Source organism: Phoca vitulina, unplaced genomic scaffold (genome assembly GCF_004348235.1).
Source record: "Phoca vitulina isolate PV1807 unplaced genomic scaffold, GSC_HSeal_1.0 scaffold69, whole genome shotgun sequence".
Lineage (NCBI taxonomy): Eukaryota > Metazoa > Chordata > Mammalia > Carnivora > Phocidae > Phoca > Phoca vitulina.
In genome coordinates this window covers 5,137,222-5,155,502 of record NW_022589772.1, presented here as the reverse complement: position 1 = coordinate 5,155,502, position 18,281 = coordinate 5,137,222, and positions in this window count along the sequence as shown.

Here is an 18,281-nt window from a genome sequence, read left to right as displayed (position 1 = left end):
TTTCTTATAAAAGGAGTGCATGTTCACTTCTTTCGTTCAAATAGAAGTATATAAAGTAAAAGGGGTCTGTAGTCCTGCTCTATAGAGATGATGACAGCTGTGAACAAGCTGATACACATCTTCCCAAATGTTTGCCGTGCACATACACGGTAACACATACTTATTTTTCAAAATGAGAACATATTATACATATTGCTCTACAAATTAATCTTATCCATTTAATAATGTATCACAAACATCATTCCATGGTATTATGTTTGTATGTAGATATCTAAGTAAGCCTTTTTTTTTTTTTTTTTTACTGCTACCCAGTATTCCGTAGTATGGATGTACCATGATGTATTCATCATATCCCTATTAACGAACATTCAGGATTTTCCCCTAATTCTTCACAATACTCCAATTAATATCCCTGTGCAAGTATCTCTGCATATCTGTTCAAGCATCTCTATATAGGTTAGCCATGTAAGTGGAAATGGTGTTGGGTCAAAGGCTATGTACATTTGAAATTTTAAAGGAAGCTGTCAAGTTGTCTTTTAAAAGGACCAAACCAACTTACACTCCTACTTAGAGTATGCAAGAGTGCCATTTTCCTCATATCCTTGAAAACATCAAATATTATCAATCTTTAAAAATCTTGCCGTTCGGGGGCGCCTGGGTGGCTCAGTTGGTTAAGCGACTGCCTTCGGCTCAGGTCATGATCCTGGAGTCCCGGGATCGAGTCCCACATCAGGCTCCCTGCTCAGCAGGGAGTCTGCTTCTCCCTCTGACCCTCCTCCCTCTCATGCTCTCTGTCTCTCATTGTCTCTCTCGCAAATAAATAAAATCTTAAAAAAAAATTTTTTTTTTAAAATCTTGCTGTTCGGGACTCCTGGGTGGCTCAGGCAGTTAAGCGTCTGCCTTCGGCTCAAGTCATGATCCCGGGGTCCTGGGATCAAGTCCTGCATTGGGCTCCTTGATTGGCGGGGAGCCTGCTTCTCCCTATGCCTGGTGCTCTCTCTCCCTCTCTTTCTCTCTCTCTGACAAATAAATAAATAAATAAATAAAATCTTTAAAATAAAATCTTGCCAATCCAATAGGGAAACAATGCTATCTCATTATTGTTTAATTTCCTTTCATTAAAATGTTTGAAAATTTTATATATTTTTCTAAAAGTAATAACTATTCATTATAGAAAACAGAAAGCACCAAAAATACATAACGAATGCTCTCTACTTTTTTTTTTAATTTTAAGTAGGCTCCATACCCCATATGAGGCTTGAACTCATGACTCAGAGATTAAGAGTCACATGTTCCACCAACTGATCCAGCCAGACACCCCTAAAGATTTGCTCTTTAAATCCACAATTTTCCTGCCTTGAGTGAGCCACTATGAATATTCTGGTGTATTTTTTAACCAGTTTCTTCTTATGTACATTTTTTTCCAAAATTGGAACCATTTCATATGTCTAGTTGACCCTTGAACAGCGTGGGGGCTAGGAGTGCTGATCCCCCATGCAGTTGAAAATCCACATATAACTTTTGACTCCCCAGAAACTTAACTACTAATAGCCTGCTGCTGACCAGAAGCCTGACAGATAACACAAACAGTCGATTAGCACATATTTTTTATGTTACATATATTATATACTGTATTCTTACAATAAAGTAAGCCAAAGAAAAGAAAGTGCTATTAAGAAAATCATAAGGAAAAGAAAATACATTTATAGTACTCTACTGTATTTATCGAAAAAATTCCACATATAAGTGGATCCATAGAGTTCAAGCCCATGTTGTTCAAGTGTCAACAGTATAGTATTGTGTGCTTTTCTTCACTTGACACTTAAAGTGAGCTCTCCCCTATGTTATTAAAAATTATTTTAAAACCAGGTTTAGGGCTGCATAATATTCCAGCATATGGCTGTTACATAATTTATTTAACCAGTCCCCTATTGTGTGGGGGGCATGTAGGTTTCTAAATTTTTCTAGTACTATAAGTGATGCTGTTATGAACATCCTTGGATATCAGTTTGCATGTCTCTCTAATTAGTGTCTTTAAATAACTCTTAGATGTCGACTTGCTGAATCAAATGATACATTTCAAGGTAATTGACTCATATCACCAAAACATCTTTCCTCTGATTTTCAATAGAAATTGAAAATAGTAATTTGTAATGATAGTCCCATTGATGAATAGACCCCAGTAAGAAAGCAAATGCATGCACTGATCTGCTGTAAAATCATAAAGGTAATTTTAAATCAAATTAAATATAATGATTCTTGAAATAGGTCACCAACACAAAATAGCACTTGATTCAGGGTGGAGAGGTTATTTCTTTTGTTTAGGATTTGAGTTTGGGGAATTTTTTTGGCAGAAGTACAATATTTTACCATTCTCCCAGAGAAAAAAGTCAGGGAGAGATAGTTTCATTGAACAGATCCCACTAACCTTAAGAGTCCCTTCAGCTTCAATTACACCTCCCTCCCCCAGACCTTATACTCTATCCTGTTGCTAACTTTTTGCAGAAGCAGCTGTCTTTTTGGGAAATAAACAAGCTGATCTCGGGCTGAAAGAAAGACACTAAATACAGAAGAAACCCAGGGAAAGAACAAAAGCAAAGTATGCCTGCAAATTAACAGAAAAGAAATAACCAAGAGGTAATACAAATACCAAAAGCAGGGCTCCAGATAATGCAGATCAGATCAGTTCCCTGATCAAGTTCTGTGATCATAAGTTTTGATAGAACGTTTATCTTACCTACTGCTGTTTTTAACCTGAGAAAACCTCTACAGTTGGAAAGAAATACTAATGCAAAGATCATACCTTCATCGCTTCCACTGGCTCTGTATTTTATTTATTCTTTTATTTTTTTATTTTATTTTTTTTACTAAAAAAAAAGGTTTTTTATTTAAATTCCAGTTAACAGACGGTGTAATCTTAGTTTCAGGTGTACAATATGGCGATTCAACACTTCCATACATCCCCCAGCGCTCATCACAGCAAGCGCCCTGCCACAGCCCAGGCTGCTATGTCGGACCCACATGTAACCTAACCCTTCCCAGATAGATCTTAAATCCTTGACCCCTCATCAGGGACTGAAGCCGCTAATTGTTCTTTCCTGACAGCAAGATGACCCAGAGCTCCCTGGAACCTGTGTCAGACGGTCTGGAGAGAGGCCCCTATGGTGGCAGGGCAGAATCACCTTACCATTTATTACAACTTTTCCTACACGTGAAGAGGGGCAAAAGTTTCAAAACCCAGTATCCTCCTGCAGAAAATAAAATGCATCATCGGATTAAGTGAAAGTCAAGGTACCCTCATTTGAAGTCACAGAAGTTAGAGAACAAAAGACTAGAAAAGTTCAGATGAGAAATTCTTGAGTCACTGACTAGGAAATAGTGCAATGTCCTGTCTGAGTCAGTTACACTGATAAACAAACATCTATGAAACACATTGCAAAACAGAGAGAGATTAAGAAACCTCAGGGCAGAGGGCAGATTATCACACATATATGTGTACTGAGGCACTCAGCCAATACACAAAGAGGAGCCTGGTTTCAGAACTTAGAAGTCTGGGTCCCTGAGCCCCTTTTTTTTTTCTTTGTTCCTTTTTAAACTTATTCTGTTGATACAGGTTTGAACTGAGGTAACAGTTTTAATTTCTCTATGCGCAAACAAAGGAAGAGTATGCATCTACCTTTGAAATTTAAAGCACATAACACATGAACTTCTCAAATAGAAGTTCAGAGCTGTAAAGGACTTTAAAGATAATCAAGAGTCCAATCATTCATTTATTTACAAATGAGGACATGGGGGTTCCAAAAGGTTAAGTAATTTGTTCAAGGTTACAAAACTAGTCATTTCAGAACTGAGGGTTGGGACACAGACCTCCTGACTATCAGCTCAGAGCTCATCCTACTTTGCCACATTGTCTACCTCATATTGATTTCCCAGAGGTTTGACAATCTAACCTTAAGCACAGTTACCAAAACCATACCTATTAAAGTGCTCCGAATTGCTTGGATTAAAAAAAAATCAGGAATATCTAAGGAAAACAGAAAAATATGATCTGTTTAATTTATGTGGAACATATCTGAGAAAGCAAACAGAAGTTTTGATGGGAAAGATTTTTTTTTTCTCCTTTACCTATTTTGTTAAGGAAAAAAAAAAAGCCCCACAAACTTTTCCAATGCACTTGTTAATTATCTGCGTGTGTGCAGTCTACTCTACAAAGGTCCCTTCTGGGTTGCAATGTCCTCCTTACCCATTGGACATAAGAACTTGATAGTCAACTTGTCCTGTCTACCATTGCTTTCCTTATTTCCTGTCAGCCACTTTTATGACATTCCTGCTATTTCATTTAACTGTATCAGCAAATATTCAAGGTCTGTAAGACTTGCTATCAGAAAGGAACTTTCCATTGTTGTGGAAAATGTGACATTCTCAGGGGTGGGGGCCAGGAAGGCATTTGGGGCATCTGCCAAATAGACTCTTGTGACGCTAGCCCTCTCATTCCTGTCTGCTTCTGATCTTTCTATCTTCCGCACTATCTAAATGAAACTATAAAAGTTCAGAAATTGTCCAACGTCAGAAATAGTCTACACTGAACATGACCAATAAATACATGAAAAGACGTTCAGCGTCATTAGTCTTTACGGTAACATAAATCCAAACCACAATGGAGTACAACTTCCCATCCACTAGAAAGGCTATTTAAAAAAAAAAGGAAAATCTCAAGTATTGCACGAGGATATGGGAGAAAATGAAAACGTCCCATCTTGCTAGGAGGGATGCAAAATGGTACAGGTACTGTGGAAAAGAGATCAGCCGTTCCTCAAAAAGTGAACCATGGAGTTACCGTATAATCCAGCAATTCCACTCCTAAGGTGTATATCTAAAGTAACTGACGGTAGGTACTCAAACAAACATATGTACACCCACGTTGATAGGAACACTATTTATAATAGCTAAAAAAATGACTATGAACTTTCTGTTTTCAAAAGTTCACGAAATGAAGCATCAGAGAAGACACTGCTGATGGTAATATCTCAGAAAATAAAACTGAGTAGACAAAGTTCCCTGGAGGTAAAATGTATGTTTGGTGAGTGGCGGGGTGTTATTCTTGCTCACTTCTCTTGGCTCCTTTCCTAAGACAATGTTTTCTATATCTGCGTGAAACCCTAAGTCCTAAAACCTAATGGCTTCAGCAGTGGTGTTTTCCTCTGTCCTCATTGGTTTTTCTGCTTCTCTTATATGGGAAAAAAATCTAGGAAGAAAATTTTAATTAGGTTTTAATGCAATACCAAATTCAGAATTACTTGAATAAAGTCTTCATTGACATACGGTATAACAAGTTGTAACCATTTTGTGATTTAATGAAATTAATAAACTATGTAGTGTGTTCCTAATTGAGGAGGCATTCAAACTACAAATGGTTCTTTTATTTTTTTCATTTTTTTAAATTTAAATTCAATTAATTAATATATAATGTGTTATTGGTTTCAGGGGTAGAGTTCAGCGACTCATCATTTTACATAATACCCAGTGCTCATTACATCACATGCCTTCTTTAATGCCCATCACCCAGTTACCCCATTCCCCCACCCACTTCCCCTCGAGCTACCCTTAGTTTGTTTCCTATGATTAAGAGTCTCTTATGGTTTGTCTCCCTCTCTGATTTTGTTTTGTTTTATTATTCCTCTCTTCCCCTATGATCAAATAGTTCTTTTAAAACATTCTGTATTTTGAGATTTTACTCCCCAATCTCCATTTTTTTCTTAAGAGATTAATGAAGCACAAAACATTCCCTATGAATTCAGAATTTCAAGAAATTTTAAGTATTTACTCCCAACCCCTGCCTTTGTCCATTCAGTCATTCAACAAATATTTATTTAACTTGGACTCTGTGCCAGACTGGGTGTGAGCACACAGATCGAAGCTGAGCTAAAAAGACAAAGTCCCTGCCCCTAGGAAGCTTATATGGTAATGTAGCAGACAAACAAGACAATTTCAGAAAGTGGTAAGTGCTATGGGCAAAATAAAATGAAATCAAAAATAGGTGTGTGTAGGGGAAGGGACTGTAGATTTAGGTGATTAGCTTTGCTGAGAAAACGATGTTTGAGCTGAGATAAGAATGATGAAAAAGAGCCAGCCTTGCCCACCCAGGTCTAGAGAAAGAGCAGTCCAGATAGAGGGGTCACCAAGTGCAAAGGTCATAAAGCCAGTCTGGCCTTGGGCCTTGGGCAGCTGGATGGGTCAAGAGAACCAAGGGCAGAGGGCCATGGAAACAAGACATAAAGGTGGGGAAGGCCTGGTTTTTCAGAGCTTTATAAGCTAGGGTAAAAAGTTTGATTTTACTTGGGTATACCTATGCTCTGAAATGTCCTTCAACACCAATAGTAACCTGGCCAAAGCTGGAGCTAAAAGAGGTTGTTGAAACACACACACACACATGCACACACAACTTAAAAGGGGATATATCAAGACAACTATGCCTCTCTCTGATTGTGAGAAATTAATGTGATCAACCTGGAAGACTGTTTTCTTCCTGTCTAGTCCAGGGTTTCTCAACCTTGGCACTATTGGCATTTGGGGCTGGAGAATTCTTTATTTGGGGAGCTGTCCTGTGTATTGTGGCATGTTTAACAGCATCCCTGGTCTTTACCCATTAGGTGCTAGTAGGACCCCTCCCCCAAGGTTGTGACCCCTCCTAAACATCTTCAGATGTTGACAAGTGTCTTGGGGGGGGGAGGGGTGAAATATTGACGTGGGTTGAAAAGGTGCCATGTAGAGAGAAGGCAGACTTTGAAGAAAATGGCATTTTCTTTTTGATTTCACCTTCCCTATCTCCAGACTCATTCCAAAGCCTCTCTTTGATTCCCCAAACTAATACACTGGTGCTAAGTAAATATTCAGTGACTTCATTCAATGCAGACTACCAATATGTACACATCGAGCCAAAATTTTTCTTCGATGGCAGGGTGGCGGGGGCAGGATACCACTGCATTTGAATAGTCTTGGTTGCTGCCTCAACTTTTCAGCTCATTTTGGTTATACAGAGCCTTAGAGGGACTAAATCTCTTGCTTTATGTTCTTATGACACCAAAAGAATTACTCATTTTATGCATTGCAACAAAGTTCTCTGAAAACACAACTTTTATTCACTGACTTCAATTATAAAATTGGAGTTGTATTTCCATATGCAACATCTAACAGAGAAGAACATCAGAAGCTCTAGAGCAGGGTTTCTCAACCTTGGTGCCATTGACATTTGGTGTCAGACAACTCTTTGTTGTGGGGATCTATCCTGCACATTATACGTATCCCTGGTCTCTGCCCACTAGGTGCCATAATCACCCTCCCCAGACCCCATTATAAAGATTAAAATGCCTGGGGTGGGGGCTGCCCGGCTGGCTCAGTCAGTGGAGCATGCGACTCTTGATCTCAGGGTTGTGAGTTCGAGCTCCACGCTGGGTGTAGAGATCACTTAAAAAACATAACCTTACAAAAAATTAAAAGGTCTGCAATAAATATCCAGGCATCCATACTAGTGTGAATGAATGATGAATAAATCAATATAGGAGAAGAGACAAATCTCCCACATAGAATTCTAGATAATTTATGTAGATATTTCCCCCTCAATGAGATGGAGCATAATTGCTCATCCTGCAAGTAAAGGCTGCACATAGTGACTTGCTTCCAAAGAAGAGAGTATGGGATGGGGGAAAAGTAACTTTAGAGCAGAGAAAGCTCATAAACACTATCTTGGACAGGTGGTCGAGATTAACACCATCAGTGATAAGTCACGTTGATAGCCCTAGATATGATGAGATGAGAACCACTCTTGACCTCTATTGTCCTTCTCCTTAAGAAACCCATAACCACATTCTAATCACAAGAATAACATCAGGCAAATCCCAATTCAGGGACATTCTACAAAGGTTCTGACCTATATTCCTGCAAAGTGTCAAGGTCATCAAAAGGAAGGAAAAGTCTGAGAAAACTGTCAAGGCCAAGAGAAGCCTAAGGAGTCATGACAGCTAAATACAATGTGGTTTCTTTAATGGGACCCTGAAACAGAAAAAGATAATAGGTAACAACTAAGGAAATTTGAATAAGGCATAAACTTCAGTTAGTAATAAAGTGTCAATGTTGTTTCTTTCATTGTTAACAATATATCATACTGATGTGAGATGTTAACGGTAGGGGGAACTGAGTTCAGGTATTAGGAAGTCTCTGTACTGAGTTTGCAACTTTTTATAGTTCTAAAACTACTAAAATCAAAAAGTTTATTGTTTAAGAATGCTTTCAGACATTGCCTTGTGTCCCCTAGGGGGCAAAATCTCCCTCAGTTGAGAGCCACCTGCTCTAGGTCCATGAAACTATTTGCGTTTTCGTTATAGCACTTTTCAGCCTCTATATTTTACCAACTCCAGGTTCTTCTCCGTGCTTTCAGCAACTCTTGAGGGTCAAGGATTTTTCTTATGACTTCTAGATCTCCTGAGTCATCACCCACAGTTTCCAAAAATTTCCTCCTCTCTAATTTTGTCCAGCAATTCACGACACGCCAATTGAAGTGGGGTGCATTGTCATTTCCCTCATGGGTAACAGTATCTAATAAATCAGGTCTGTAAATGCTTCTACTTCAATAGTTGTCCTATTCTTTTCTTTTTTTATGGTTTTCATGGTTTGAAAATCTTCATAGTGAAATGACTAATTAAAAAGGGCTACTTGCACTTCTTCACCATTGCCATAACTGTAGTTTGAAAGTGACATTGTGTTCCTATTAAGGCTGCTTCGCCTGAAGAAATTCCACTGATTTATGGAACAGAAGGCTTCAGCTTTGGATATGAAATAGAATTAATTTAAGGAAAAGGGGCCTGCCAAATTCAAGGTCATCAATCACTTTCCATAGCATTTTGCGATGAAAAAACCCACCTTAGTTAGTGGTTATTCAGCCATGAATAGTAATTAATTGCTGTCCTCTTCTGGATCTAAAGATGAAGGGACAAAAGACTTGGACTCAATATTGAAATTAAGCCTGAGAAAATGAAAAAGAGCAGTAAGAAAGAATGACAAAGGGAGTCAGTGACTCTCTCAAGGTTTAATTCTCTTTCTGAGATGGTGGTTCCTTTTTTATCACTGTTTCCTTCTTCAGATATGCTCTCCCCCTTCCTACTCAGGCCCTGATAGAAACACAGTCTATGTTTTTATTATATGCATAACAGAATCTTGACTGGGCTCAAGTTGGTGCTAGAACTTCATCTGAAAGAGACCAGGTGATTGTTTTCCCTCTCCCTTTACCTATTGGCATAAGTCTATATGCATGGAGACTTTGGAATTTGGGCTGAAGGAAGAGTAATAAGTTGGCTTTTTTTTCCGTTCCTTTTTCTTTTTTTTTTTTTTTTTTTGCTGGGGCACACAGAAAAGAGAAAGATATGGAAAGAATAGAGGGAAAGTAGAGTGTTGATGCTTTGGCTAGCCCTTTGGGTTTGAGGCCCAGTGGGGAAGGGAGAGGCAAAACCTGAAGGCACTGTTTTCACGAAGACCCTTCTGTGATTCTGGGCTCAAATTATGCTGTTTCGAGCCAAAGTCACAAAATTTATATAAAGTTGGGTGAGGGACCCAGATCTCAATACCTCGAAGACTGGAAGCTCTGGGCTGTTTACACAAAGGGCATCAGCAATGGAAGCAATGAGGAGGTGCCTTGATTAGTAGTCCCGACTATAAGAATGTGAGTGAGATTTTTACATGCACATGTGGTAACCCCCCCCCACACTCCCCCCACCCCCCTGAGAATGATCAGAAATAACTGGAGTGTATTTGGAATGGGGTTAAATTCCTCTGTGAGCAGGTGGGGCCTTGCAGCTGATGAAATTTGGATAGCAGAGTTCATGTGATCTCATTTCACCAGCTGGAAAAGTCTGGAATATTAGTGTTACATAATTCTTGTTTTCTAGGGCTTGCTTCTAATAAGAACTAGGACTTCTTAAACCTACCTCCGTTATAGAAGAATACTGCTCCAAGCCTAAGCCATCAGTCCTCTCCCAGACCTAAAGGAATCCTACTGCAGTTTCTACTGAGCCCTTTGAGTTATCTTATCTAACATCATAGTAACTGGCTATAGCTCTCATCCTCTGTAAATTCCCTAGAGTTAGTCTTCCTGAGATAGTCTCTTAAGTCAGCATGGACACTCCTCCTTCAGAAGAATCAGTTAGCTTTATCCATCTTGGTAAGCTCTAAATATCCTTTTAGAAACACTTCCCACAGGGAGCCCCTTGCTTCTTTCAATGACCAGTGATTCTTCCTATGAAAGTATGTCTCATCAAAGCATTACTTTACTGATAATCTAGACTCTTGTAACTCTTGGATGAGTATAACATTATTTTGCTCTTTGTCTCATTTTTTAACTGTTTAGTCAACATGGAAAAGAAGCATTCATGCTCTTCACATTGTGGCAGATACAGAAAAAATTTAAGTGAACATCAAGATTTCTAGACTGTGTTATCAACGACAAAAGACTTAGCACAAATTTTCTGGACCTTAGCCACATATCTTGTTGCTGATTCATATAAGATCCACTTAAGGTTTCATAATAATATGATCTTATATTGTAGATGTTGGAATCCTGACCATTCCCCTCTATCACTAAGGATATGAAAGAAGGTTGTGTAGCAGGTTCATTTTTATTTTTTGCAACCAGGACTAACAACTCAATAAGGAATTTGGAAACTGGTCTTTGGAGTAAGTTTCTAGTCTACTTCTCAATTAACATGTAATTCATCCAAGATCCAAGTGTTCCTGTCGTCTGTGGGTGTCAAATGGCAAATATTCACAAGATGACAAGCAAAGGATCAAGAAAATAGATAGGAACAGTACTGAGGTCATATACTGGACTTTATCACAGACAAGATACAAAACATCCTGAGCTATTCGTGGCGATAGACAAGCAAAAACTAATGACAAATCTTGCTATCTAGAGAAAGCAGAAAACCAAAATTATAAAATTGATGTCTCGGAAGATTAAGTAAGCAGAAATAGTGGTAAAGCAACATCAGTCTTTAGATCAATCCAGAGGTCTTCAGAGTTGGGTCTAGCGTTTCTTTAATAATTATAGCATCATCATCTTTAAGTCAGATGAAACACCAGGATCACCAAAAAAAGGAGGTCTTAGAATGAAGCTGAGTGGAATTATACTAAACCCAATGCACATTTCAACAGTTTCCATATAGCAAGCACAATTTGGGTAACTATAAACAGGCAGGCCCCTCTCCCCAAGAAAATGCCTTAAAGTAAAGCAAAGCTCTGAGGATCTTCCCATTACTATAGAATTTCAGACATCCATAGCAGTAGGCACGGCAATGTGGAAAACAACAATCAAGCAAGTCATCAATGAGCAGAAGCCGCTATGTGCCTTCCACAGTACCAGGTGCTGAGGAGGGTGTGAAAGAGACATAATAACTGATCTATTACTGTGGAGACAAGACTTGAATACATAAATCAGAGGAAGCTATAAAACAAAACAGGGCTAAATGCAGTGGTGCTGACTAGAAGGGTCAGAACAAGTCCAAAAAGGCCAGAGTAGTGGAGAGTTTCGAGGAGGTCTGGATTTGAGCTGGGCAGACACTGAAGGAGGACAGAGAGGATAGCAGAATGCCCCCTTGGAAGAGTCAATATGAGTGAGGGTAGAAACTAAAAATGAACATGGCACGTCAAGGAGTCTGGAGACTGGCCTGATGGGAACAGAAGACTCACGTTGGAGAAGAGTTGGAAAGAAGTTTGGGAGAGACAGACTGCAAAGTGGGATAGAACTTTAGACCTATAAACTGAATGGCCACAGAAATGGCACCTAGATTTCCTAACACACAGGAGTTTAGAGAGGACTGCCTCACTTACAAGACTCTTTGGTCACCCTTCCACACATGGAGGACTCTGCCAACTGTGTTATCTTTTAAAAGTATGTGACAAGGTGATGATGATGCAGATATGGAGCAAAGTAAACATAAAAAAGAATGGCTTGGGTGTCATCCCTGTCTTCTGAAAGTGAACCCTTATTGCTCCACCCATTACAGTTAAAGTCATTTTCGTACAGAAAACTTAACCTTTGCCTGGGGAGAATTTTAGCTATTTGTACAATTATATCAATTGTACAGTTAATACCAATGAAGTGCCTATCTCTCTAGCCTGCCAATATTTCAGTAAGCAATTCACTCTAATGCAAATCATATTACTTCCATTTGTTTTTAAAACTTTTATCTCAACATGGCAGAGATAATATCTACATTGAAAGGTGGCATTAAAAACACAACAGGCAATTCTGGTTTCCGGTCCAGCATGTAAAGAACTTAAAAGTCACCGCTCTATCCTAACAAAAAGTAAAAAGCCAAACAAACTGAAAAACCTACAAGTCTTCTTAGATCCATAAAAAGGCAAGATCTCGAGGCAAAACGTTGCCCTCAAAATTGGAGAGACAGGCAGATCCAGAGAATCACAACTTACCTAAGAAGATCTGCAAAGCAGAAATCTCCACAGTAACGAGTACTGGGGTAGAAAGACCTGAATTGTAATTAATGAATTACTGGAGGCTTAGTGTGTGGACAAGTTTGAGAGTTAAAAAATCCAGGGGGGGGGGCACCTGGGTTGCTCAGTCATTGGGGATCTGCCTTTGGCTCAGGTCATGATCCCGGAGTCCTGGGATGGAGCCCCGCATCGAGCTCCCTGATCAGCGGGAAGCCTGCTTCTCCCTCTCCCCCTGCTTGTGTTCCCTCTCTCACTCTCTCTCTCTCTGTCAAATAAATAAAATCTTAAAAAAAAATTTTTTTAAATAAAAAACAAAAAAATCCAGAGGGGACCCTACACTTTTGTGAGTTTTACCTCCTGGAGCTCTGCCAGGTCCTTAAAGTGAAGAAAAGAGGAAAAGCCCCTTAGGTTTCCAGAAGGGGAAGGGAAAAGTAACTATTTCTAAATAGGCCAGAGCATTCTGTTCTTCTTAACAAGGCCTGCCCTCTAGAGAATCTGTTTTACCAGAGCCTAACCTATTGGGGTTTCATCAGAGCTTGAGTGACTTGGGAGAAAGGAAATACTCCATTTCAGTTTGCTCTAGCCTTCCATGTAGGGAAAAGGGGAGTACCCAGCTCCAGCACCCCACCCCAGCCCAGCCATCCTGTCATAACTAAGATGAGGGAGGAGGACTGGGAAACACTGGTAAAGTTTATGGTCCATGAGCACAGGCTCATCAAAATACTGAAACTTAATCATCAGACTGTAAAATACTTCACCTGCCCCACACCTTACCAGCACATCACTGAAGTCCTATTTACTGGAAATCTTTTCATTCAGTATATCACGTTTGGCTAACAACAAAAAATTATGAGACATGCTATATGGCAAAAATACAGTTTGAAGAGACAACGTAAGCATCAGAATCAGACTCAGATATGACAGGGATGTTGCAATTATCAGATTATTAATTTAAAGCAACTATAATTAATATGCAAGAGGCTCTAATGAAAAAGTCACCAACATGCAAGAACAGACAGATAATGTTGAGCAGAGAGATGGAAATTCTAAAAAAAGAATAAAAAAGAAATTCTAGATATCAAAAACACTGTAACAGAAATGAAGAATGCCTTTGATAGGCTCATTAGTAGACTGGACATGGCTGAGGAAGGAATCTTTGAGCTTGACAACATGGCAATAGAAACCTACAAAACTAAAATGCAAAATAAACCCAAAGCAAGCATAAGGAAGAAAACAATAAATATTAGAGCAGATAGCAGTGAAATTAAAAACAGGAAATCAATGAAGAAAATCAACAAAATGAAAAGTTAGTTCTTTGAAAAGATCCATAAAATCAATAAGCCTCTTGCGAGGCTAACTGGGAAAAAAAGAGAGATGACACACATCATTAATATTAAAAATAAAATAAGGGAATCATCACAGATCCTATGGACATTAAAAGGATAATAAAAGAATAGTATGAACAACACTATACCCATAAATTTCATAACCTAGATGAAATGGACCAATTCCTTGAAAGATAAAATCTACTAGAACTGACACAAGAAAAATTGACAATCTGAATAGGCCCATATCTATTTAAAAAATTAAACCAATAATTAATAACCTTCTAAAACAGAAAGCATCAGGGCCAGATAGATTCACTGATGAATTCTACCAAACATTTAAGGAAAAAATTACATTAATTCTCTACAATCTCAGAAGATAGGAACAGAGAGAATATTCCCTAACTCATTCTATGAGGCCAGCATTACTGTAATACCATAGCCATGCAGAGATATTATTAGAAAAGAGAACTACAGATCAATATCTCTCAGGAACACATAAGCAAAAATCCTTAACAAAACATTGGCATATTGAATCCAACAATGTATAAAAAGAATTCTACACAATGACCAAATTGTGTTTATCCCAGGTATGCAAGGCTGGTTCAACACTTGAAAATAAATTAACATAATCTATCACATCGAAAGACTAAAGAAGAAAAATAACATGCTCATATCAACAGATACCCAAAAAAGCATATGATAAAATCCAATATTGATTCATGGTAAAAACAAAAAACAAAAAACAAAACAAAACAAAACAAAACCTCTCAGCAAACTAGGAATAGAGAGGAACTTCCTCAACTTGATAAAGAACATCTGCAAAAACTCTACATGTAATCATACTTAATGGTGAGAAACTAGAAGCTTTCCCACTAGGATCAGGAGTAAGACAAGGATGTCCACTCTCACCACTCCTTTTCAGCATCATATTGGAAGTCCTAACTAATGCGATAAGACAAGAAAGTAAGTAAAATGTATACAGATTGGGAAAAAAGAAATAAAATTTTGTTTGAAGATGACATGATTGTCTATGTAGAAAATGTGAGTTGACAAAAAGAAAACCCTCCTGGAACTCATAAACAATTATCCTGCAACTAGTAAGATTGCAGGATACTAGGTTAATATACAAAAGTCAATCACTTTCCTATATACCAACAATGAACAAGTGGAAAGTAAAATTAAAAAACATAATACCCTTTACATTAGCACCTAAAAAAATGAAATACTTGTTTAAATCTAATCAAATATGTACAAAATCTCTTTGAGGAAAATTGTACAACTGATAAAAGAAATCAAGGAAGAATAAATAAATGGAGCTATTCCATATTCATGGATAGGAAGACTCAGTATTGTCAAAATGTCAGTTCTTCCCAAATTGATCTGTAGATTCAACACAATACCAATCAAAATCCCAGCGAGCTGTTTTGTGGCTATCAACAAACTGATTCTAAAGCTTCTAAGGAAAGGCAAAAGACCCGGAATAGCCAATACAATATTAAGGAAGAACAAAACTGCAGAACTGACAGTATCAAACTTCAAGACTTACTTTAAAGCTACAGGCATCTAGACAGTGTAGTATTGGTGAAAGAAGAGACAAATCGATCAATGAAACAGAATAGAGAACCCAGCAATAGACCCACAGAAATATGGTCAATTGATCTTGGACAAAGAAGGTAGGGCAATAAAATAGAGCAAAGATAATCTTTTCAACAAATGGTGCTGGGTCTACTGGACATCCATATACAAAAAAAAAAAAACCCCAAAAAACAAAACAAAACAAAAAGTCAACTTACATTCTCCACAAAAATTAACTGAAAATGGATCACAGACCTAAATGTAAAATGCAAAATTGTAAAACTCCTAGAAGGTAACATAGGAGAAAACCTAGAGGACATTGTGTATAGTGATGATTTTTTAAGCTATAACACCAAAGTCAAGACCCAGAAAAGAAATAATTGATAAGCTGGACTTCATTAAAATGAAAAGCTTCAGTCTGTGAATGACAATGTCAAGAGAATGAGAAGACAAGCTACAGGTCGGGAGAAAATATTTGCAAAAAAAAAAGAGGACCCTATCTGATAAAGAACTGTTCAAAACATACAAAGAACTCTTACAATTCAACAATATGAAAATGAACAACTCAATTGGAAGAGAATGCAACTCTTGATCTCCAGGTCATGAGTTTGAGCCCCACATTGGGTGTAGAGATTACTAAAAAAATAAAGAAAGAAAGAAAATTTTTTAAAAAGAAAATGTGCTCCACATCATGTATTATTAAGGAAATGAAAGTTAAAACAACGGGATACCACACACACCTATTAGAATGACTAAAATTCAGAACCCTGATAACACCAAATGCTGGTAAGTATGTGGAGCAATAGGAATTCTCATTTATTGCTGGTGGAAATGCAAAATGATACAGCCACTTTGCAAGACAGTTTGGCAGTTTCTTGCAAAACTAAACTTATTCTTAACATATGATGGAGCATTTGCACTCCTTGGTATATATCCAGATGAGTTGAAAACTTGCGTCCACACAAAAACTACACATGGATGTTTATAGCAGCTGTATTCACGATTGCCAAAACCTGGAAATAATCGAGATGTCCTTCAGTAGGTGAATGGTTACATAAACTGTGGTACATCCAGGTCATGGAATAGTAATCAATGCTAAAAACAAAGGAGCTATCAAGCCATAAAAAGATATGGAGGAGGGGCTCCTGGGTGGCTCAGTTGTTAAGCGTCTGCCTTCGGCTCAGGTCGTGATCCCAGGGTCCTGGGATCGAGCCCCGCATCAGGCTCCCTGCTCTGCAGGAAGCCTGCTTCTCCCTCTCCCACTCTTCCTGCTTGTGTTCCCTCTCTCGCTGTCTCTCTCTCTGTCAAATAAATAAATAAATAAATAAAATCTTAAAAAAAAAAAGATATGGAGGAAACTTGTGCATATTACTAAGTGCGGGAAGCCCATCTGAAAAGACTACATATTGTATGATTTCAACTCTATGATATTCTGGAAAAGACAAAACTGTAGACAGTAAAAATGCCAGTGATTGCCAGGGGTAGCAGAGGAGGGAGGGATGGATAGGCAGAACACAGAGGCTTTTCAGAGCAGTGAAAATACTCTGCATGGTACCACAATGGCAGACGCTTGTCACTACACATTTGTCAAAACCCAAAGAATGTACAACGCCAAGAGTGAACCCTAACGTAAACTATGAGCTTTGGATGATGATAGTGTGACGGTGTAGGTTCATCAATTGTAACCAAGGTATCACTCTGGTTCAGGATGATGATTGTGGGGGAGGCAGTGCATGTGTGGGGGCGGGGAGTATATGGGAGCTCAGTTTTTTTTTTTTTTTTAAAGATTTTATTTATTTATTTGACAGAGAGAGAGATAGCGAGAGCAGGAACACAAGCAGGGGGAGTGGGAGAGGGAGAAGCAGGCTTCCCGCCGAGCAGGGAGCCCGATGTGGGACTCGATCCCAGGACTCTGGGATCATGACCTGAGCCGAAGGCAGACGCTTAACGACTGAGCCACCCAGGCGCCCCTGGGAGCTCAGTTTTGCTATGAACCTAAAATTGCTCTAAAAAATAGTCTATTTAGGGATGGCTGGGTGGCTCAGTCAGTTAAGCGGCTGCCTTTGGCTCAGGTCATGATCCCAGGGTCCTGGGATCGAGTCCCGCATCAGACTCCCTGCTCCGCGGGGAGCCTGCTTCTTCCTCTGCCTGGTGCTCCCCCTGCTTGTGCTCTCTCTCTCTCTCTGACAAATAAATAAAAAAAATCTTTAAAAAAAATAAAAAGCCAAAATAAAAAATAGTCTATTTAAAAGGGGAGAAAACCACAATGGACAAAATGTTAAAATTAAATTATTCTCGTAGCACTAATACGGTGGCATTCTTTTCAATGTTAACATCAGAAAATCCAGTAGCAAAACTCCATCCCTTTCATCTCATTGGCATGTGTATTCGTGAGGGCCATAACCAGGTTTATTCTTCGCCACCCTTGAATGTACTGTTAACAAAACATAAGTGACTATTTGAACCTGGGCATGGCTATGGAATCTAGTCAGTAGCTCAAAGAATGTAAAAAACTAAAATGGTCCAGTATGTTTTCTCCAGGGAAAAGAAGTACTGACACAATGTACTTAAACATACTTAGTCATTCATTCAACATGTATTTATTAAGTGTCTGCTATGTGTGTGCTAGGTACTAAGAATACCATGGTAAGCTCTTGCTCTCAAGGAACTAACAATCTAGTGAGGAGACAGACAATCATCAAGTAACCACGCTTAACAAATGTCAAAAGGAACCATGAGAACTGTGACAAAGGCTAGTACAGAGTGCCGTGCCACCTTGTAACAGCTGGAGTTGACCTAGTCAGGGCAACTGAAGAAGGCTACCCCCAGGGACTTACTTCAAATGAAATCTGAAAGATGAATAAGAGGTGAGAAAGGAAG